This window comes from Elephantulus edwardii, unplaced genomic scaffold (genome assembly GCF_000299155.1).
Source record: "Elephantulus edwardii isolate Elephantulus edwardi_28Jun2011 unplaced genomic scaffold, EleEdw1.0 scaffold00182, whole genome shotgun sequence".
Taxonomy (NCBI): Eukaryota; Metazoa; Chordata; class Mammalia; order Macroscelidea; family Macroscelididae; genus Elephantulus; species Elephantulus edwardii.
The window spans coordinates 4093718-4118362 of record NW_006399932.1 but is presented as its reverse complement, the minus strand read 5'-3'; the positions used below and the strand labels follow the sequence as shown (position 1 = coordinate 4118362).

At 39.8% G+C, this 24645-nt stretch overlaps 1 protein-coding gene and 1 pseudogene across 1 annotated transcript in view; both read left to right on the top strand.

Annotated features, from left to right (window-relative positions):
• The window catches only part of JAZF1 (JAZF zinc finger 1), a 499696-nt gene that overhangs the window by 54834 nt on the left and 420217 nt on the right, over nucleotides 1-24645 (top strand). The window lies entirely within an intron of this gene.
• LOC102854872 overlaps nucleotides 8585-24645 on the top strand; it is a 105260-nt pseudogene continuing 89199 nt past the window's right edge.

Below are 24645 nucleotides of genomic sequence, written 5' to 3'. Positions count from 1 at the left end.
GTGAAATCAGTGAGATTGTTCTATAGTTTCCACACTCTGTTGGGTCACCTTTCTTTGGGATAGGAACAAATATAGATCTCTTCCAGTCAGTTGGCGGGTGGTTGTTCTCCGGGTTTCTTGGCACAACTTGATGAGCACGTCCAGGGCAGCATCTGTTAGCTGAAATACGTCAACTGGTATACCATCTATTTTGGGGGTCTTATTTTTTGCCATTTCCTTCAAAGCAGTCTGAACTTCTTCCTTCATCACCACAGGCTCTTGCTCATATGTTGTTTAATTAAATTCTTCTTTGTCTGCCAATTCCTTTTGATACAGTGACTCAGTATATTCTTTCCATCTTCTTTTAATACTTCCTGGGTCATTTAACATTCTGCCAAAAGCATCCTTGATTATAGCAACTCGAGGTTTGAATTTGTTCTTCAATTCCTTGAGCTTAAGAAATGCTGAGCAAGTTCGGCCCTTTTGATTTTCTGACTCCAACTCCTTGTACATTTCATTGTAATATTTTACTTTGTCATCCTGTGCTGCCTTTTGAAATCTTCTATTCAACTCTTTAATATCTTGAATTCTTACTTGTGCTTTGGCTTCTCTGTGCTCCAGTGCAATTTTCAGAGTCTCTTCTGACATCCATTTTGGTCTTCGCTTCCTTTCCTGTCTTTGCAATGACCGTCTGCACTCTTCCTGGATGATACCCTTGATATCCTCCCAAAACTCATCTGGTCTTCGCTCATTAGTGTTCAAGGCCTCAAACCTGTTCCTGAGATGGTCCTGAAATTCATGTGAAATAGACTCAAAGCCGTATTTTGGTTGCCTTGGATTTGGTTTAATTTTCCTCAGTTTCAGCTTGAACTTGCATGTGAGTAGTTGGTGGTCTGTTCCACACTCAGCTCCTGGCCTAATTTTCACAGCTGATATTGAGCTTCTCCAATGGTTCTTTCCACAGATGTAATCAATCTGCTTCCTATGCATACCATCTGGTGAAATCCAAGTATATAACCTGCGTTTATGTCTCTTAAAAATGTATTTGCTATGAATAAGTCATTGATTGTGCAAAATTCCATCATTCTCTCTCTAGCTCCATTTCTGTCACCGAGTCCAGGTTTTCCAGCTACTGAATCCTCTTCTCTTTTCCCAACTTTTGCATTCCAGTCACCCATTATTATAAATGCATCTTGATTGCATGTTCAATCAATCCCCGATCATAAAAGTTGGTAAAAATCTTCTATATTCTCTTCCTTGGCTCTGGTTGTTGGTGCATATATCTGAATGATAGTGGTATTCACTGGATTTCCTTGTATGCATATGGATATTATCCTGTCACTGACAATATTGTACTTCAAGATGGATCTAGCAATGACTTTTTTAACTGTGAAAATAACTCCATTTTTCCTCACCTTTTCATCTCCAGAGTAATATATCTTATGAAATCATATGAAAGTGCTTACTAAGATAAATTTCTATTACCTGGAAAATGAACTCATGGGAAACATGTAAACATTGTGAATAAATGAAGTGCTGAACATAAATTCTCACAGTGAACAGGGGACAGTCAGTTATGCCACTCTTTTGTAAGAGAGGGAAATACTCAGTAATTAGCTAGTCAGTGTGCCGATATAGGCTTTATAAGGAACTCTGATGGCTTCTTCTTGTTGTTATGTGGTATTGGGTCACCTATGACTCATTGTGACTGTGTACACTAGCTCTGAAACCTTCCCTATCCTGAGCCAATCTCATCATCTCTGACAGATCTAATCCCATTTCTCCATTCACTAAGTCTTATCCAGGGTATACCATCTTATACCAGGATATACCATCTTATCCAGGGTATACCTCTCCTGCACTATCCCTGTACCCATGATGTTTCTCTCCAGGACTTGTTCCTTCTGGCCATGTGTGAGATAGAGCCTCAAAAGCCTTGCCTCCAGCAAGCAGACTGGTTTCACCCTCTCCTGGACAGACCTGTTTGTTTTCCTGGTAGACCACGGTATGGTCAATACTCTTCTCCAGAATCACAATTCAAAGGCATCTGTCCTTCTTCTATCATCCTTTGTTATTGTCCAGCTCTCTAATGCATATCAAGTAATTGTGAAGACCCTGGTTTGTATCAGGCTCACCTTGGTCTCCAGATTGACATTGTTGCTCTTAAGTAAGTACTCTAGAGAGGACCCTGACAGCAGACTTTCCCAATACAATGCTTCTTTTGATTTCCGGTCTGCTGGTGCCAAGAGTGTTGATTATGGAACCAATCAAGCTAAAGTTACCAACAACCTTATTTTCTTGTCCATCCATCATGGAGCTGTTGATTGGCCCAGTGGTGAGAATCTTTGTTTTCATGATGTTGAATTTCAGTCCATATTGAGGACTGCAGTCCTTTACCTTCTGCAGCAAATGCTTCCTGACCTCTTCAGTTTCAGCAAGCAGGGTTGTGCCATCTGCATGATGCAGGTTTTTGATGAATCTTTCTTCAATCTTGATTCCACATTTCTCCTTATACAGTCTCCCAAATTATCTGTACTGCATATAGATTGAAAAGGTGTGGAGATAAGGTGGATCCTTGACACACACCTTTTCTGATCTTGAACAGTATTTCCTTGCACTGTTCTGACTGCTGTTTCCTGGTCCAAGTATAGGTTTTGCATGAGCACAATTAGGTGTTCTAGGATTCCCTTTCTTCTCAAGGTTAGCCACAATTTGTTGTGATCCACACAGTCAATTGCCTTTTTGCATAGTCAATGAAACACAGACATTCCTCTGTTACTCTCTGCTTTCAGCCAAGATCTATCTTGGCTGTGATGTCCCTAGTGCCATGGCCTCTTCTAAACTGAGCCTTCACAACTGGCAGTTCTCTGCTGATGTACTGTTCTAGTAGTTTCTGGATAACCTTCAGTAGGATCTTGCTTGCAGGTGATAATAATGTTATTGTTAGATAATGTCCACATTATTTTGAGTCACCTTTTTTTTGAGTGCAAATAAATACGGATCTCTTCCAGTCAGTTGGCAAGGTGATTGTCCTCCAGATTTCTTGGCATAAGTTGGTGAGTGTGTTCAGGGCAGCATCTTTTGCTGAAATATTTCAATTGGTATTCTATCAATTCCTGGGGCCTTGTGTTTTACCAATTCCTTCAGAGTGGCTTGAACTTCCTCCTTCATCACTGATGGCTTAGTGAGTCGGAAATTGTGCCACCAAAGCAGTTGGATCTATCAGCCGCTCTCTAGGGGAAAAATGGACAGTTTCCTCCCTTGTGAATTACAGCCTCTGAAAAACCACTGGAAGATCAGCTATGAGTTGATTCTAGCTCAGTGGCAATGACTTTCAATTTTGTGCATAGAACTTTGAATTTTTAGTTTTGTCAGGTTATTCTACTTTTATGCTGCCTTTGTTCTTTTTATGCTGCCTTTGTTCTCTCACTTGAACCAGTGGATACCTAGTTATCCACAGCTCTTTGCTTACATTCTTAATAATCTCTCTAGCTTGACTTTACTGACACAAGTTGGTCTTGGATATGACCAGGTGACCAAAACCAAGCTGAAATTTCTTGAAAGGTTCAGAACATTAGAACAAGAGTTGTATAGGGGTTCCATGAAAATTAGGAAAGTTAATGTGGAAGAATAGAGTACTACTCAGCAATAAAAAAAGAATTGAAGAAGAATTGATACCTTTGAATTGTGGTATTGGAGAAAAGTATTACATATCCCATGGACCTTCAAAAGAACAAATAGATATGTCTTGGAGAAAATGAAGCCATAGTACTACTTGGAGGCAAAGTTGATTAAACTTGGCTTTGTATACTTTGGGGCTGTTGCTAAGGGAAGCTGTTTATTGGAGAGGGACATTGTGCTTGGAAAGGAGGAGGGATGGTGAAAGAGAGGAAGACCTTTGACCAGGTGGTTTGACACAGTGACTGCAGCAATGGGCTCAAGTGTGTCAGAGATGCTGAGGATGGCACAGAATAGGACAAGGCTCAGGTCTGTTGTTCATAGGGTCACTATTTGTCATACTTGACCAACTCGACGGGACCTGAGAACAGCAACAGCAGTAAGAAGGAATGAACTCCTGATAGACACAGCTATCTCCACAGCTCTCAGAACCATCATGCTGAGTGTAAGAAATCAAGACACTAAAGACCACATACTACATGAATCTATTTATATGAATTATATTTCTAGTTATATGAAATAACTAGAAAGGGCAACACTCTCAAGATAGAAAATGGATAAATTGCTAGGGACCTGGAATGTGGGGTAGAGTTTATTGCATGGAGGCACAAGGAACTTTTTGCAAATGATGCAGATGTTCCTCCTTTTTTGTTTTGTTTTTATTGCATCAGTAGTTACAGGACTATATATGTTTGACAACATTCTTCAAACGAAATACTTAAACTCCAAAGCCATACCCACTATGGTCAAGCCAATGCCAACTGCAGAGACACTGCATTGAACTTGCAAGGCTGTAAACCTTTATGGGAGGAGGATGTTATCTTTCTTCTACAAAGTAACTGCTGGGTTGAGACCACTGATCTTTTGTTTAGTAGCGAAACATGTAACCATCAGAGTTCCATAGACACTTAAAATGCATGATGTTTTGTAGTATGTAAATTGTTGTAGTAAAGCTGTTTAAAGATGTAGAGAGAGATTCAGATAACCTTGAGGTTCTTTGAAGATAAACTCATGCCAAATAATTTTATGTCTTAATGTCTCTTGTACCGGATGCCTTCAAGATGCTACCATATTTTATGTTTAAAAATTCTTCTTCTAACATTACTTAGGATGACATTTAAGAGACTGACATTTGAGTCACAGAGTCTGCAGTTTTAGATTTTCCTTTTAGCTATTTGAATATGTGTACAGTGGTTATATGCTTGACAACTAAAGGAATAGTTGATGATTCAAACTCACCAGGCGCTCCATGGGAAAAGGGTGAAGACAGTCTGCTTTCTTAAGAATTTACTGTCTTAGAAACTCTTATGGAGCAATTCTGCTTTGTACAAGAGGAGGGTTTACTATGAGTCAGAATCATTCTGACTACAGTGGGTTTTTAGTTTGTTTTAACATGTGTTTAAGTATGTTTCTATATTTGCTTCTAGTGATGGGTTGTTGTGTGTGTGTGTGTTCCTCAAGTTTAGAGCTTTTTTTAAAAAAAAAATTGCTAGTTTTTGGGAGACACGGCCTTATAAGGCCTCATTGCCTCAAGAAGTAAAGATTGTACACTCGAGATGTTTCCTCAGAGCCCTTTTAGTGCCCTGGACATGTTTGTTACTTTTTCCTTAGTGCTTTCCACTTGCTGGAAATGTATGTTAGGCTTAGAGAAGATCGGGAAAGGGGGTCAAGAGTGGGACCTTTTGGTTCCTTCGTTTTCTGTCTGGTCATGCATACTCACTGACCTCTGTGGTTCTAGCATGATTGAATGTGTTTTAATATTTCAGAGGAAAAGAACTTTTCATAATTTTTAAAACAGAAGAGATTGATCTCATCCCCCCAAATATTTTTTAAAGTAAATTAAAAAATACCAACCACAATTAGGTTCTTTCATCAAAATTTACATTTTACTTTTCCATTTTGGGGCTATGAATTCTATTGCTGGGAAATCCAATTTAATTTCCCAGTAAATTTAATTTTTGTTTTAAAAACTGAAGTAGATAAACTAGGAAACTTTCTCCAGCTGTACATTTTTCTTAATAATTTTTTAAGGAGGGAGACAAATTAGAGTCTCATTTACAGTATAAATAAGCATATATGCTGCTGGATGATTATGTTGAGGTTAAACTGTGATTATATTTATTTTTTATGTCAGTCTGTTGTTTCTCTTCTCTTACCCCTTTGCTCTATAAAGTGCTGGGCACCGCTGCTGGTGGCTTAGTGAACACCAGCACCCTGGTTGACAAGGCAGTGTCACAGTTGATTGGCAGGCTGGGCCTGAAACTCTGGAGCTAGACTGCAGCTCCCATTGTTTTCTACAAATGTCTGCCTCTCAGGGCCTTGGAGATTAATGACTGAATAATGCAGTATACATACACTGAGAACTTCAGACAGAATGGTCTGTTTCTCTTTTCTTGTCATGTGCTGAGAAAATGTGCACAGCTTTCTTGATTCCATGCCTTCAGCTCTTTTATTTTCTCTGTTTTAACCTTTTAGAAATCATCAGCATCTCCAATTTTATTCTTATTTTAGCTAGGGACTAAGCATTGAACGTGAAACTGATTTGTTTTGTGATCTTGGATTTGAGTTATCTTATCTTAAAATTGGGAGGATAGTACTGCCTGCAACCAAGAGAATAATTTAGAAAACTAATTGGTGATTATAAAGCCACTTGTAAACATGCTTAACAATGCAGAATCTGTTCCAAGTTTTTCCCTTTCTCTTAGTCCTGTTCACTTTTCACCATTATAGGTTCATTTGTTAGTTCAGTTGTTTCTTCGTTCATTCATTTAACACACTTTCACAGAATGTCTTCTAGGCTCCAGGTACTCTTTAGGTACTGAGAGCTCAGGTTTGAATAAAATTGTCCAAACATGTTTTGGTTCCTATTTTCTGAGGATAACTCTGGCTGCATTGATCAGAATATATTATACACATTTATGCAAAGTTTAATTCTTTTATATTTAAAAGCTTTCTATGTAGGTTTTTTAAAAGGTTTTCTTTACAAATTATTTTATATTAGTTTGCATACAAAGATCATATGCACTTGTGTTTCACAATATCTTTCATTCACACTGTGTTTCATACAATCATTCCCATTCCTTATGTTTTATAAAATGAGTCACCATTGTCCTGTGGCCACCATTATTACCCAGTTTTTTCAGATTCCTGCTGGATCTTTCCCATTTCCTTACCCCTCTTCCCCTACACACACACCAAATTATGTAACCCTACGATATACTCTCTGCCTATCTTTACTCCTGTGCTCCCACCTTTTCCCCAGCGTGGATCCCCATACATGTTTTACTAATTATTCTTTTATTTTTATAATAATGGTCTTATGCAGAATTTGTCCTTATGAGACTGAGTTATGAGTTCAATCAGCTTTCCAGTCTCTCTCGTGTTATGTAGTAATTTTCAGAATTGTTACTCCTGAGTGCTGCGTAATATTCCATTGTGTGAAGGTACCACAGTTTCTCAATTCACATGATTGTGATTGGACATTTGGCAATTGTGAATAATGCTGCTATGAACATTGGTTGTACAAATGTCCATTTGTGTCTCAGTTCTAATTTCCTCAGAGTATATTCCTAGCAGAGGAATAGCTGGGTAATATGGAATTTATATATTCACCTTTTTGAGGAAATGGTGAACTGCCTTCCAGAGTGGTTGTTCCATTTTACAATCCTACCAGTAGTCTCTGAGAGTTCTTATCTCCTCATCCTCTCCAGCATTTACTGCTTGCTGTCCTGTTAAATTTTGCCACTGCTACTGGGGTGAGATGATATCTCATTGTATTTTTAAATTGTATCTCTTTTATTGCCAGTGATTTTTTAACATTTCTGTGTAATTTTGAAGATTAGACATAGATAATGTTCCCTCTCCTTGATATGGAAAGACACTTCAGTAAACAAAGAATACTGAGTATGCCTTGCATACCTGGTATTGTATGGTCTATACCACATCATCACCAAAGCTGTGCTAGAATTACAGTCATGTTGGCTAAGAATTGCAGTACAACATGATTCTTGGTTAGAAGATGTATCTGGGAAAGCCAGACAATAACTTAACCAGATAAGTAGATAACCTTGAACTGAAACTTAAAGAACATGTACCTGTTAGCAGGATATAGTATGTAGTAGGAGGTGCTTTTCAGATAAGGAAGCATTAAAAAAGGAGAGAGGTGTCGCAGAACAAAATCTAGTAACGTCTAAAACTAGATATGGTTCTGTGAAACTTATATAGATAAGGAACTTAATTCCCTATATGAATAAGGAATTGTGGAGAGTGGTAGATGAGGCTGCATTTAGAGGGTTAAACTGAGGCTTAGACAAAAGGCTTTATTTTGTCTATAAGCCAGCTGAGGACTAGAGTGACCAAGTGACAGATCCTTTTATGTTGCCTGTTGGAGGCAGCATTTAGACTGACATCTCTCCTAACTGCTAATACAGTGCCTGTAAATTTTCTTCCTGGAACACAGAACAAACCCATACTCATGGTTGCCCAGTACAATGAATTTGATTGCATCTGATATGATTTTGTTGGTTGTACTCAGCCCGAGAATGCAAGAGGCAGGAAGGGATGTTGAAATTCCCAGCCTCTTACTGTGCTCAGACATAAAATCAGTCAAAAAAGAAAAGATGTTTGCACTGGAAGGGTCTTGAGAATTTAGAACGTAAATGTGGATGAACCTACACCACTGCCCTTAGAACTTAAATCTGCATCTGGAAGGTTATTGTGTCCCATGTTTCCTCTTAAATGGAAGAAATCTTCAGGAAATATGCATACTGTTCCCCTAGCTCTAAAAGACTGTAGGGAGCAGTTTCTAGGTGTAGCTATTTCTCTGAAGATCATTGTTGTGGTCTAGCACCTGTCACAGAGGGTTTAGAAATGTATCTCCAAATGTAATCCTAGGTCAGAATGTCAGAATTGAGGCTCTTCTGAGTACATGCTCATGTAAGTGTAGATGTTTGGAAAATAAAGGGTTTCAGACTTCACTCCAGATATACCACAAGTAGAATTGAGGCCCAGGAATTTGACTAAGACAATTTTTAGACCCATTTGAGAGATTTTGCTTTTGTGTTAATTTTTTTGTTGGTTTGCAATGTGTTGTTGACAAAGGGAGCCCTGATAGCACAGAGATCAAAGCATTCATCTACTCACCAAAAGGTTGACAATTAAAAACTACTGTTCACTCCACAGAACTGAGATTTAGCTGCCACTTCTTTAAAGATTTAAGGCCTTGGTGAGAAATGAGAGGGAAATGTTTTAATATCCCAGGCAGTTGTTTGGTGTTCTCAATTCATTTTCTCACTCGTCGTGACCCCATGGGACCGATTAAAACTACTCCAAAGAATATTCTGGACTGTAATGTTTATGGAGCTGACTGTCAGGTCTTTCTCTCTCGGGACTGCCAATTGAGTTCATGTAGCAGCTGAGCATTCAGCTTTTGTGTCACCAGGTTCCTCTAGATAAATAATCCTATTATTTTATAATTTATTTCCTTATCTAGCTTGGAGGTCTTTTCCCTCTCAGTAGAAATCTAATTGCCTAGGTCAATTACAGTGGCTGTAAAGGATGTCTAGAATACTTGTAAAAAATTAATTGTTTTTAATGAGTAAGACTTCATCTTACATGCATTGATTGTGTTATCAGGAGAGGCCTGTCTCTGGAGAAAGATCTTGTGTTTGGTAGATGGCCATTGCAAAAGCAGAAGACCCTCGACAAGATGGCTTGACATGGCGTCTGTAACAGTGGGCTCAAGCACAGCAGGATCAGGCAGGGTTTACTTATGTTTCGCACATGGTCACTGTGAATTGGAGTCAATGACGATTACTTAAAAGCAATAACATACACACACACACACACACACACACACACACACACACACATCCCCCTATACTATAGTTTAACTAGGTAGAATTGTTCTGATTATAGTATATTCTCTACTGCCATGTTGTTGTAGTTATATACCATCAATTTGCCTGCGACTCATAGTGCCCCTATTTATGTACAGTAGCTCTGAGCCCTGCCCTGTCCTGAGCCAATCTCACTGACTCCAACACACCTATCCCATTACCCCAGTCACTGTATCAACCCATCTTGCCCTGGATCTTCCTCTCCTATGCAGTCCCTCCACCCTTCCAAGCATGTTGTCCTTCCCCAAGGACCAATCTCTCCTGGCCACATGGCCAAAATATGTAAGACAGAGCTTCAAAATCCTTGCCCCCAAGGAGAAACTTGTTTTTACCCTCTCCAAGACAAACCTGATTGTTCTTTTGGTGGTCAATAGTATGTTCAGTATCTTCTCCTGCACCCCAGTTGAAAGACATTGATTCTTCTTCATTATCTTTAGTCATTGTCTAGATCTCTGATGCATAGCAAGTAATGGCAAAGACCATGACCTGGATCAGGCATGCCTTAGTCCCTGGACTGACATCACTGTTCTTTAGGACTTAAGAGAGATCCCTGACAGCAGCCTTCCCCAGTGCAATTCATCTTTTGATTTCCTGACTGCTGGTATCAAGAGTGTTGATTGTGGAGCTGAACAAGCTTATACTGTTAACAACCTAAATCTCTACTCCATAAATGGTGGTGTTGTCAGTTGGCTCGGTGGTGAGAATCTTTGACTTCTTGATGTTGACCTTCAGTCCATTTTGAAAAGTATCGTCCTTGAACTTCTGCAGCAAACGCTTCAGGTCCTTCTCATTTTTAGCAAGCAAGCTTATGTCATCTGCATATTGCAGGCTGTTGATGAGTCTTTTCCTCCAATCCTGATGCCACATTCCTCCTCATAAAACCCAGCCTCCAGAATTCTTGCATACAGATTGAAAAGGTATGTATATAGGTAGGACACATTCCTTGATGCACTTCTTTCCTGATATTGAACAATGAAGTGTTTCCTTGCTCTGTTCTGAGGACTCCTTCCCAGTCCAAATATAGGTTTCTTATGATCACAATCAAGTGTTCTAGGATTCTCATTCTTCTCAAGGTTAGTCACAGTTTGTTGTGGTCCACACAGTCAAATGCATTTGCATAGTCAATGAAACACAGTCATTCCTCTGGTAATCTTTGCTCTCGCCCAACATCCAACTGACGTTAGCAGTAATTTGCCTACTGCCACAACCTCTTCTAACCCCAGCTTATATTTATGTTAGTTCTTGCTTGTGAAATTAATTAGTAGGTCTTGCCTAGTATTTCTTTTAAGTGCAGGGAGATAGGAAAAAGACTGTGAAACCTTTTTTTTCCTTTTCAGTTTTGCACAAGAATATATGCTGATCAAGACTGGGCCAATTGGCAACACCATGATAGATGCAGAAGAAATTGAGTGTGGTAACAATTTCATCTTGCTCCACAATCAACGCTCTTGGCACCAGCAGTCAGGAAATAAAAAATGAATTGCATTGGGGAAAGCAGCTCTGTCAGGGATCTCTCCTAAGTCCTAAAAAACAGTGATGTCAGTGGAGGGACTAAGGTACACTTGATCCAGGCCATAGTCTTCTCAGTTATTTGCTATGCATCAGAGAGCTAGACAGTGACTAAGTAAGGATGACAGAAGAAGAATCAATGCTTTTGAGCTGTGGTGCTAGAGAAGAGTATTAAACATACCATGGACCACCAAAAGAACAAACAGGTCTGTATAGGAGAGGATTAAACAAAGTTTCCCCTTGGGGACAAGGTTTTTGAAGCTCCATCTCACATATATTGGCCTTGTGATTAGGAGGGACCAGTCCTTGGAGAAGGACATCATGCTTGGAAGGGTGGAGGGACAGCACAGGAGAGGAAGACCTTGGATGAGATGCGTTAATAAAATAACTGGAGTAGTGGGGTTAGATGTGTTGGAGTCAGTGAAACTGGCTCAGAATAGGGCTGGGTTCAGAACTATTTTACCTAGGGTTGCTTTGAGTCACAGATGAGTTAATGGTACATAACAACAACTGTAGACTGGGAGGAGAAAAGTCTGAAAGCCATAGATTAAGAGAACTACAAATATTTAAGTTATCTGTCAAGCACCTAACATCAGAACCTCCTGTTATCTTTCTGAGGATAAGTTTATAGAAACTATTATAATGACTTTATATGAACATTTGAAGCAAATGTTTTTTTTATAAGTTTGGTCTATGCCTGGGGATAGTAAGAATTCCAAGTCTCAAAGTATGTTTTAATGGAAAAAGTCAGTTTGATCATGAGACTATAGATAATATAATAACATAAATGTTTAATTGGGAATCTTGTTAGAATCAACTTGACATTACTCTAAATACAGCTTTTTGAAATGAGGAAACTGGCGTGGCTTGAGTAGTGTTGGCACCTTACCAACATCTTACAGGAATTTTCTGGCATTCCACCACTGTGTACCTAAAGAACATAGGGCAAGTTCTTGGGCTCTGCCTCTCAACTCAGAAAGCTGAGCCTTTGAGAAATCTTTTCCTTAAGCCTCTCTTATGGATGTCAGGCTTTCTACGAAGCGGCTGCTTGTTCATTTTGTTTGTTAACTTGAACTTTCTAGAAGTCACATGTTTCTGAGTTGTGTCTAGATTGACTTTCCATTAAATATTTGGCTTGGGATTTTACTGTAACAGGATACAGGCTGTGGCTGCATTTCTTGAGCCTCTGAATTTTTATTCTACCCCAAATTAAAAGTTGAGATAGCATGGCATGAATGAGTTTCACATGTGTCCCCAGATACTAATGGCTGCATGTTTTGTCACTATGCAAAAACATTCAGTATTTCTTACAACCACTCAGAAAGTTACAGACTTCAGATTATATTTGAACATCACTTGGATTACTCTCATTGTAAATTCTTTTGAATTAAATTATTACAAAAGACTGTGTTTGGAATAATTATAAAAAGTAATGATTTTTAATCTTTATTAATATTTTATTATTCTTACTATAATAATTCAACTTAAAGTAATGTTTTCCTATCACTTTCCACAGAAAAGTTGTCCTTTTTAAAAAATCCCATGTGTTACATAATTGTCAATGTCATTTGTGCTGTGATGTGAAGAATGTTGGAAACATGGTGGATGTAGACTTTCAAATCACCTGTAGAACCTTTTTAGAACATGCCTGTTCTCTTCCCACTCACATCTTCTGAATCAGAATACCAACCTTGTTTGCACTGAGGGTCAGGCAGGCATATCTTACCTAAACTGCTGTTAGAATACTGTATGTTCCCCTGGCTGTTGAGTCTGTATGACTAAGAGTGACCCTCTGGGGTTTCTCTGGATATAAATCTTGACAAGAGGATACTGACCTTTCTCCCATGGAGTATCTGGTAGACTTGAACCATCTACCCTTTGGTTAGCAGGCCAATGTGTTATGCACCTTTGTACCAGGCTTCCTTCCTACGAACCTACTCCTCACCTATCTATCAACCAGGTCATCGTCCTGTAAACATTATGTGAAACCAAGCTGTCACTTGAGATGGCATTATGTGAAAATGGAGAACATATTTTTCCCTGTTTTCTGACCATCCATTTGTCTGATGTTTTAAATTTCAAAAGTATGAACATAGAAATAATAACAGCTAAGAAATTTACTAATGTGTTCATCACTGTGATGAATCCAGCTATGGATCCTTCCTCTGCAGAGAAGAGGCTCAAAGCTGGAGGACCTCCTGTGCTGGGTCAATGCATCCCTCACAGAGCTGCCCCCAAGGCTCCACTCCCACCCCTAAAAACTCTGTGTTGGTATGTCATCAAGGCTTAGATCTTCCTGCTAGGTCATGGGGAGCCTAGCTGGATGCAAACATAGAAGCCTCAGGCCCAGTTAGACACGCTGGGATGTCATCAAACTTGTATTCATTTCTTCTGCTGTCTTCAGTGCCTCTTCTTTCCTCCCTACTGACTTTGCTCTCTAGGATTTAGACTACATAGGAACTTGGAACTCAGAAGTGGAGTCCACTGGATTAGTGCTGCTGACTTTTACGCAGAGACCAGGGCCGTAGAGGAGGCCAGCCCAGCACAGAAGCTGGACATGGTGCCTCCGCTGGCAGGAGGCAGCCGTCAAGTAATAGCATGGGCTAGCTTGCTGGACCCACCTAGAGTCCCTCTTCTGGGAGGTTCTGTAGCTGTTGATATCATGCCCACTATCTTAGAGAGGTTTAAATGAAGTCCCTCCTTGGAGGCTAGGATTTTGAAGCTCCGCCTCACTTACTTTGGGCACATGGCCAGCAAAGATCAGTCCTTGGAGAAAGACATCATGCTCAGAAGGGTGGACGGACAGCACAGGAGAAGAAGACCCCAGATGAGATGGATTGATAAAGTAACTGGGGCATTGGGTGTTGGTATGTCGGAAGTAGGGAGACTGACTTAGGCTAGGGAAGGGTTCAAAGTTGCTGTACATAGGGTCGCTATACATCACAGGTGACTCAATGGCACATAACAACAATAGCATACTAGGATAGATTTGGAAGCAGGAGTGGCATCCGCTTCCTAAATAACATGCCTCTGGAAACTCTATGAACTTTGATAAATGTTGGTAGTTGTAGAGGGCCTCAGGTCTTTTGTTCATAGGGTCGCTATGAGTCATACTCAACTCAAAGGCAATCAACAGTAATCTTGTTAATGAGCAAAACAGGTGAATAGTAGATTCTTTTACTGTTATTATTTTGTATATAAGTGCATAAGATTGGATAGTTGATAAATTAGGAATAGCTTCAATGAGTAGTTTGTCTTTTCTTGTTCTCTTAGTATTTCAGGTATCCCAGTCACTTTGTTCTGGGCAACTAGGACTTCACTCAAGAGCTCAAGTCTTTCAAGGATTATCCTTTCTCTGGCCTTTCCTGATTTCCTGATCTTTTTTCCCCCCTCCAAATCTTATTCTTTCCAGAAAGAGCCATGAACACCTCCACTTACAAGTACACTCTCAGTTTAGCTTAGATACCATTCACCCAGTTTGGACTCGGGACTGTTTCATCCTGCTTAACTGTAAGCTCTTTGAGGATGGGCCTAGACACATAGTGAACCCTTGGTAAATATTATTGCATGAATGAATTACTGATTGCAGAGACAATAAGGAAAGCTAAAGGTTCTCTGGCCTGATGCAGGGAGAAAGAGCAAGCTCTTGCTTGTAACCCTTTGGTATTTCCTTTGAGAGATTTGGGCTACTTTCAGATTCTCAGGCCCTGACAGCACACAGAAACCATGTGCTGGATCCTGGGAAGCAGTGTAGATGCTTCTGTTCAAGAAAATAAGGCCAAATTCACATGTCTCATAAGTGGTAAATTTAGGGGGTTCAAGCACAGGTCCTTGAACTCTTAACTAGGTGCCTCTTTCCATGTACTCAGCAACTGTGGATCTGTACAGTCATAACACAGCAGTGAGACCCAGGACCCCTTTGGAAACAATGGGAAGCAAATATTCTTGAGATACTGAGTTTGAATCAGAAGCTTAATAGGATTTACAAATCAGATTTCCTTCTCTTTGAAAAGTCTCTTTAGTTTAATATGAAAAGCTTGTAACACCTGTCAAAAGAAGCTAGAGACAGGTGAACAGTGAAGCATTTGAGATTGAGAATAAAAGGGGTTTTTATTAGGGAAGGAAGACATAGCAACTTAATAATTACTGTTGAAATAGTCACAGCAGTGCTGAAGCTTCTCCATAATTTAATCTAACTGAATACTAACTGCTTCCTCCCTGGTGGCAGTACATAAATTAATTAATAGTAGGGTGGATTTGAAGGTTTGCCTTAATATTTAGGCCACTATTAACTTCTTCTTAGCTCCTTTATTGCTTGGCTGTGTCTTTATTTCATAGAGTTATAGAAATGAGAGTATTTTCTATTTTCATTGACTTCAGCTAACATGAGAATTTCGAAAATATATGCTGCCTTAATTATACTTTCATATCGACCCCATAGAAAGAGTATGCCTACTTGCTTTGTGTCAGGCACTATATATGGTTTTGGAATTGGACTTTCTTTTCTTCAGTTGTCCTCTTGAGACTGTTATTTGTTAGGTGCCATTGAGTTGCCTTCTACAGCTCATAGCAACCCTGTGAACAACAGATCTGGATTTTCCCTGTCTTGTTCCACCCTCATGATTTTGGGTGTGCTTCAGCCCATTATGAATAATCACTTTGTCAAGTCCTTCTTAGTGAAGCGCATCTTCTTTTTCTCTGACCCTCCACTTTTCTGAGCATGTTATCTTCTTCCAGTGACTGTCCCCTTCTGACAGCATGTCCAAAGAATGGGAGATGAAGTTTCAACATCCTTGCCTTTAAGGAATACGCTGGTTGCACTTCCTGCAAGACAGACTTGTTCATTTTTCTGGAAGTCTATGGGATATTCAAAGTCATTGATTCTTATTCTGCTGCTGCCCTCTTTATTCATTGTACAACTTTCAGATGCTTGGGAGGTAATTGAAAAGACAGTGGTTTGAATGGGATGCACTTTGGTCCTTAAATTAATATCTTTGCTCTTTAGCACTTGGGACAGGTCCTCGACAGCAGATTTTTCCAGTGTAGCACATTTTCTTAATTCTTGACTGCTGCTACCATGGCTGTTGATTACAGATTCAAACAAAATTAAGTCATTGAAAATGCCAATCTTTTCTTCTCCTATCATGATACTGCTTATTGGCCCAGTGGTGAGGATTTTTACTTGATGTTGAGATGTAATTCATATTTAAGGTTGTAGTCTTTGATCTTCTGCAGCAAGTATTTCAAGTCCTCTTCACTTTTAGCAAGCACGGTTGTGTTATCTATAGTAATGCAAAATGGTGATGAGTCATATTCATATAATCCAGTTTCTTGATTGATTTGCTCAGAATATAGAATGAATATCCAACCCTCTGTATTGCTGTTAAAAATGACTGAACTGTTTACAGTTCTGAGAAGCTGTTAGTAGAGGATGATAGTTTGGACTTTGGGCTCTAGATGGGATTACCTGGAATGCATCCTAGTTTTCTTCTTTTGAGCTAGCTACTTAACATGCTTTTGCTTCAGTTTTCATGTAAATGACTCATATAAGGATTAAATGAATTGTTAGGTGCTGTTGAATTGATTGTTAAATTTTATTCATAATACCCCATGCGGTTGAGTAGAAGGCCTCTTAGGGTTTTCCTGGCTGTACTCTTTATGAAAGCGGATCTTTAGACCTTCCTCTGGGGTGGGTTCAAAACCCAAGCCTTTCCATTAGCAGCCAGATACTTAATTTAAAGCACTAAGGCCCTTTTAAAAATAGTTAATGTGTGCAAAGTTATTTGAAGAACATCAATACATTCTAAGTCCTCAATAAATGTTGATTCACAGTAATAAAAGTTTCCCTTTGGGTCCTCGGTTATTCTTCATTTCCAAGATAATATTCTCATGCTTACGGCCAGTTTTTCCCCCATCTAGGTGACAGATAGCCATAAAGGAGCCAGGTTAGCCTTCCAAGTTCCTGGCTCCATTTCAGATGCCAATCTGTATAACACTGAGAAACAGCATTGGTGAGGAGGGAAGACATTGTTCAGAAAGGACTGTCACCTGTGTTCTGAAGTTTACAAAGATGAATTGTGCATAATCTGTAATCTCCAAGAGCTCACCATTTAGGGGGAGAGAGGGACTTCTAAGGAATTAATTCCAATGCTTGTGATAAAATGCCATTAAGGAGCTCAGAGGAAGAGGTAGGATTTGTCTTGGTTTGTTTCAGATGGTTTATCCCAAATAGATCCTTTCTTGTTTTGGAATGCTGTAGGCCTGTGAGGATGACTGGCAGCAGTCATTTTTTCCATTTATCATTCATCTTCAAGAGTGGATTTTCCAAGACAGATTGAACCAAGTTGTTTCTTTGCTAAACCCCTTTGTGAACTGTTTCTTATTGTCCTCACAGTCTTTCTAAATTCGCGAGGCAGTGGAGCAAGACTGCAGACTTGGGATTGCGATTCTCATGAGTCTAAATGCCAGTCCCACCTGTCCAGCAACATTTTACAAGTCACTACTCTTCCCTCTGTCTTATCTACCTCATCCATAAAAATACTTAGCTTACTGGGTCATTGGTTAAGATGGTACTTTTCTCAGAGACTGTGTGTTGGTTTCCAAACAAGGCCACAAGTTGAATGGCTTATAAAAACAGAATGTATTGTCTCAGGCTTGGGAAGATGAGAGTCTGAAATCCTTGATTTATTCTGAAAGCACTGAGGAGGAATATGTTCCATGCCCCTCTCCTAGCTTCTAGTCACCAGGAAGGTACAGGTGCAGGGAGTTAGGGACAGTCCTTGGTATCCTTGGCACTGAGATCTCTGCCACCATCTTCACACGGTTAGCTTCCCTTTATGTCTTTTCTCTTTGTAAGGACACTGGTCAGAGTACAGTTTTGCTGTTCATAGGGTCGCTATGAGTCATACTCAACTTGAGGGCATCTAATAGCAACAACATCATTAAAATAGGACATATGCTACTCCAGTAGGTCTTCATCATAACTGGTAACACCATCCAAGACCTTATTTCTAAGCAGCATCATAGGGTACAGGACTTCAGGATATCCTTTTGGGGATGTAATTCAGTCACAAGGAAACTTGTCACAGAGTAATCACTTAGCATTGTTGTTGTTATGTGCTTTGAAGTTGCCTGCGACCTACAGCAATCCTGTACATAGAATTGAACCTCTGAACCCTGCCCTACTGAGCCATGAGCCAGTCTTACTAATTCCAACACACCCACTCTCATTGCCCCAGTCACTGTATCCATCTATCTCATCAGGGGGTCTTCTCCTGCGCCGTCTCACCACCCTTCCAAGCATGATGTTCTTCTCCAAGGATCGGTCCCTCCTGGCCATGTGCCTGAAGTGTGTTTGACAGAGATTCAAAATCCTAGCATTCAAGCAGAATTAGGTTTCACCCTCTCCAAGACAGACCTATTTATTTTCTTGGTCATCCATGGTATGTTTAAGACTCTTCTCCAGCACCACAGTTCAAAGGCATTGATTATTCTTCTGTCATCCTTAGTCCAGCTCTCTGATGCATAGCAAGTAATTGCAAAGACCATGACCTAGATTAGGTGCACCTTAGTCTCTAGACTGACATCATTGCTTTTCAGCACTCTGGAGTGGTCTCTGATGGCAGATTTTCCTAGTGCAGTTTGTCTTTTGATTGATTTCCTGACTATTGGTGCTAAGAGTGTTGATTGTGGAGCTAAGCAAGCTGTAATTGTTAACAGCCTCAATCTCTTCTCTTAGCATTATTTTAGCATTAACCATTGTTCTTTTTTAGCCCTTGGTCTTCATCTAGGAGCTCCGGTGATTCAGTGGTTAAAGCATTCAGCTACTAATTGAAAGATTGGTGGCTCAAAACTATCAACCACTCATCAACCAGATGAGATATCTTCCATTGAAGATGACAGTCTTGGAAATGTAAGACACTTCAGCTCTGTCCTCCAGGGCTGCTATGGGTTAGAATTAATTTGGCACCAGAGGTTTTGGTTCTGATTTTGCCACTCTTCATGCAAACTTCTCATGGCTTAGTGATTCAAATCCAGTGGTTGCTCCAAAGGAGAAAGATAGGCAATCTCCTTCATGAAATTGACTGCTTCTGAAAACCTTCTGGGGGATAAGGTCATTCCAACTTGATGGTAAACAACAACAACAATAATGTAAACCTTCTAGTCTGGGTTGTGCATCCTCAAGTACTCTTGTCCCTCTGGCTTGTCTTCCCTTTGCTCCTTATCTCATGGTTTGTCTCAAGATCTGGCTCCCCTGGAATATTTTCCAGGTAGTCTCATGCTTCTTTTTCTGTTAAGTTGGGTCCACACATTCCTCTGTACCTGAATACTTGGTACTTATGGCAGGTAGCTCTGGTGACCTAGTGGTAAGAAGCTGTGCTGCAGTCCCCAAGGCATGCAGTTCAAATTCACTAGCTGCTCCATGGAAGAAGGATGGTCAGTCTCCTCCTGTGCAATTAACTGTGTCTGAAAACCTTCCAGAGGGTCAGCCATGGGTCTGTTCCAACTCGATGGTACACTTCAACAACAACATGGCAGTATTGGGCCTTCTCAATTAATAGGCTAATGTTCTGTCTCCAGCAACCCTGGTGGTGTGGTAGAGTAAGCATTGAACAGCTAACTGAAATTTCAGTGCTTATAACCCACCAGCTACTCTGCAAGAGGAAGATGAAGCTGTCTGCTCCTGTAAAAATATGCAGCCTCAGAAACCCTGAAGAGACAATTCTGCTCTGCTGTGCAGGGTTGCTGTGAGTTGGAATCAATTAGACAGTGAAGGATGTGGATGGATTTCCTTTGTTTCACTCTCCAGCTAGACAGCAAACTCGGTGAGGACAAAACTCTTCAGTATTTGTTTCTGAAATTCTGGTTTGGTTGACCTGGCTGCTGTACAGCCAGTGTTCACTCAGCATCAGAATGATCAAATAATACTCCAGATTCTTCTTGTTTAGTTCATCCTAGTCAGCTCGTGACTCATGTGACCCTTTGGGCAAAGAAAACAGTGCTGCCTGATCTTGCAATATCCCCATGATCAGTTGTGGATCAGACCATTTTGAGTTTTCATTGACTAGTTTTGTTTGGATGTAGATTGCTAAGCCTTTCTCACTGCTTAAAGTAGCCCAGCACTGTCCCACCTCAATTTAGGTTTCATTCGAGCTTCTAAATACTACTATTTCTAGACTCATCTTTCTGGAAGGGGATAGTTATATGCCATTCCCTGTGGACACCCTGACCATTTCTTCTTTCTTTCTTCTCAAGGGAAGCTGATTTCCACTTAAGAGGATAGTAGCATAGAAAAGTTTAGTATGGCAGATAAGGGTATGGGGTTTAGAGTTAGAAAACAAGTTTGAATCCCAGTCCTGTCAGTTATTTAGTCATACTACCCCAACCAAGTAACAAACTCCCTGGGTCTTAGTTTGTTCATCTGTACAATAGGAAGGCTATACAGTCTTCACAAAATTTTCATAGCTATGTGACACTAAATGCCACACATTTAGCAGAGAATCTGGCACCTGGTGAACATCCAATAATTAGCACCTGCTCTCACTGTGATCCGTGTTGCTATGTTTTTGGCTTCCATGACAGCACATGGATTGGCAGTGTTATCCACACATTTCAGAAATATTATTATTCCCCTACGGTAAAACAGGGAAAATGGAAGAAGGTATTTGTACTGCTGCCAATTTCAGCAGTTAATAGAAACTTCATTACATGGAGTTACTTAAAATAAGAGCGCTAGTACAATAGCACAAGACTTTAATGCAGGAAGAACACTAGAGATGGATCCGGTGATAACCTCCTTCCACCTCGATACTTGCAGATACATAGATACAAACAGTTTTATGTTGATACCACCTACGTAGCCAGAATACTGCCAGCTTGTTTATAAGCATTTTGTTCTTGGAGTTGCTGTAAATGTCACATCACCTTACCCTGAAATGAGTTTTTAAGAGACACTTTTACAGTTCATGCTCTTCGTTATTGATTCATACTTAAAAAATAATTGCTGCTTTTGAATTTGTCTTTTTGCCCTTGAAAATGTCTCCTCCGTGCTGTTTCAAAACAATGCCTCAAAATGCCATCCCCAGATGGCTGTGTGTAGGGGGAGTAGATCAGATAAGATTTTGGCATAAAGTCCTAAGTAAAGTTACTTTGCTATAAATTCAGTCCAGTTCTTATTAAAATAGCCGAAGAACATGTGGTTGTGCGCACATAGCAGGGCTCTACTTGCTTTACAAGCAATTAACTGACATAGAGCAATTGTAAAAACCTTAATGTGCAGCAGCTTCTACATATTAAATGATAAATGTTGTGCTGCATACTGAAGGCTCTGTCTTTTGTTCCTTTAGTTAATGTTTGTGGTGTCAACACAGATCTGTTGTTAAGCATGTAGTTTGTTGAGGGGAAATGCCTCTTTATTTGGGGGAACAGAAACTTAGGGACTAGAAATTTCTGTGTCTAATATTCACACAGACTAGATCTGTGTATACAATCTTACATATCTAGGTTTGTATTTCAGACAGTTTGTGATTCTCAAATATAATTTGTCATTATGTGCTGTTGAGTTGGGACTAATTCTTCCTGTGGGTTTTCAGGGACTCTTAATCAAATGGGAGGAAATTGCCCATATTTCTCTTGTGGAGCAGCTGGTGAATTTCAACTGTCTGTCTTAGGTTGGCAGCACAGTTCCTTCCCCACCAAACCACCAGTATTCCTTAAGTGATTTCTTTGTTAGTTATAGGGATTTGTTCTGCCAGCCTAAAGGCACTCTGTTCGAATCCACCAGCTACTCTGTGGGAAAAAAAGATAGTCCATCTTCTTTGTGATTTGTAGCCTCTGAACACCCATGGAAGGGTCCGCTCTGAGTCAGTCTTGACTCAGAGGCACATAGCAACAGCGGTTTAAAGAGGAAAAGGTGCTCTGGTGGTGGAGTCTGTAGGAAGTTCCACTGCTAACCCAAAGACATGAGTGGTTTTAATCCACCATGGCTTTATGGGAGAAACATGGGCAGTTTCCTTCTGTGCAGTTTACAGCCTCTGAAAACCCTCTGAGGGTCAGATATGATTAGGTTCTGAATCCACAACAATAAGTGAATGAGTGAGTGGGACAGAGAAAATACCCCTTCCTCTGACTTATCCAGGTATCATTTAGGAAAACTGCTACCTTCAGACAAGAGAACTCATAATTTGCTTTCTTTTAGGTAAGAGAGGTATCGTTCATGCATTCATTCATTCATGTCTGTATGAGTACCTGTCATAGATAATATACATCTCCTAGCATTTAGGAGGTAGGAGGTGTCAACACAACTCCTACTTCTTGAAGAATTTATAATCCAAATAACATAATAAAAAAAATAGAAAATGCTAATAATGAAAAAGCACAGGGCAAAGTACTGTGAGAATTATCAACTATATGCACACATTTTTCAATCCTCTCTGTTCCTGTATGTTTGCGAAGTGCTTTACCACAAGGTGTGTTATGAAACAAATTGTTGTTGATGTCCTTGAGTTGGCTCTGACTTAAGTGACCCTGCGTATGACAGAATGAAAGATGCCCCATTCCCATGCCACCCTCATTCCCCTGTTGTTTAGGGAGCTATTTTTGCAGCAACTGTGTGAATCTATCTCATTGAAAAGCTCCCTCTTTTTTATAGATCCTCTCTGTCAAGTACAGTGTTTTTGCCCAAGGACTGGTCTCTCCTGATAACAGGCACAAAATGTGTGAGATGAACTCTCACCATCTTCGCCTCCAGGGAAGATCCTGGTCGTGATTTTTTTTCCAAGACAGATTTGTTTTTCTTTTGACAGTCTACAGTATATTCAATATTCTTTACCAAGGATTGAGTTATCTCTTCCTGTTCAGAATATACAGGTTGTAAATCTTAACCTCTATGCCTCTGGTTATACTCCCATATGGGAGTGGGCTGTCTTTTTTGTCTTAATGAGACAGAATTAGCATAGGGTATATTTTGAGTCTCTCTCTTTTGTGATTTAAAAGATTAAACAAGAGAGCAGAGGGGATTGGAAGGGAAATAACAAAGTATAGGAAATTGCCAAGGAGCAAAAGAGGCTTGGACCTTTCTCCAGAGCTGACAGAGAGATAAAGATTTTTCCTAGAGCCACCACCATGAATTCAGACTTCTAGCCTAATTAACTGTGAGAGAATAAATAAATTTCTAAATGTTAAAATCATTCACTTGTGGCATTTCTATTTAGTAACAACAGGTAACTAAGTCACTGCCTCTTAAGAAACAAAACAGTTGCCATCAAGTGGATTCCCACTCATGCAAACCCATAGGCTTCAGAGTAAAACTTTACTCCATACTGGTTTTGATGGCTGTGGTCTTTTGGAGGTAGATTACCACATCTTTCTTCCGAGATACTTCTGTTGTTGCTACTAGGTGCTGTTGAGTCCACTTTGACTCAGAGCCAGCCTGTGTATAATAGAGTAAACCTTGCGATCTGCAGTCTCCCCTTTCCTTCAGCCTGTTGTTATGATCACTGTGTCAGTTTATTTAAACGAGGATTTTCCTCTTTCAGACCCTCCCCCATCTTCCCAAGCATGATCCATTCTTCTTACATGCTTAAATTGTGTGAGACAAAGTCTCGAAATTTTTGCTATTACAAAACATTCTGGCTACAAATCTTCAAAACAAATTTATTTGCCCTTTACAGTCTATAGTATACTTTTTGCGACATCACAGAGTTCAGAGGCACTGATCATTCTTTGGTCTTCCTCAACCCATCTATCATCTAGTAACCAAGTGCTTAGCTATTTTTACCCAAGAACTCATGTGTTGCTACTGAGTTGTTTGATTCATGATCACTTGATAGGTTTTCCAAGGCTATAGTCTTTAGGAGATTAAAGCTACAGGTCATTTCTCTCGTGGTTAGAACCACTGAACTTTTGAATAGTGGCATAGCATGAAACCATCAAATCACTGGGCTCCCAGATATGCATGTCCTTAGATGCCCTGGAGTTGGTTCTGACTCATAGCAACCTCATGTGCAACAGATCAGAACCCTTCATGTCCTGCTATGTTTGAGCTCAGTATTGGGGTCACTGTTAATCCACTCATTTCCTTTGCTTCGTTGATCCTCTACAATGTCTTCTCCAGGGTTTGGATACTGTGTTAACATTCCCAAAGTATGTGCCAAATCTCACTATTATTTCTAAGGATTATCAGTACTGCACTTTTTCCAAAACAGGTTTATTTGCTGGGCAGTCTATGGTATATTTACTCTTCTTCAAAACTGTAATTTAGAGACAGTTTTTTTGCTTGTCCCTAATCATTGTCTACCTTTCAAATGACTTTGACATGATTGATAATACTTCGACTTGGGTCTTTTGACCTTTCTCTTTATAGTGACATCTTTAACATTTTAAAGTCATCCTTTACAGCATGTGACCAGTGCAATACGTTATCATTTGGTTTCTTGGCTCCTGCCTCTGTGAGCATAGATTGTGTGGATCCAAGTAAAATGAAATCTTTTCACAATTTCAGTTTTACCTTCATTTATGTAATGTTGCTTATTGATCTAGTTATGAAGATTTTTACTGAAGTTTTACTGAAGGTTATATGGTC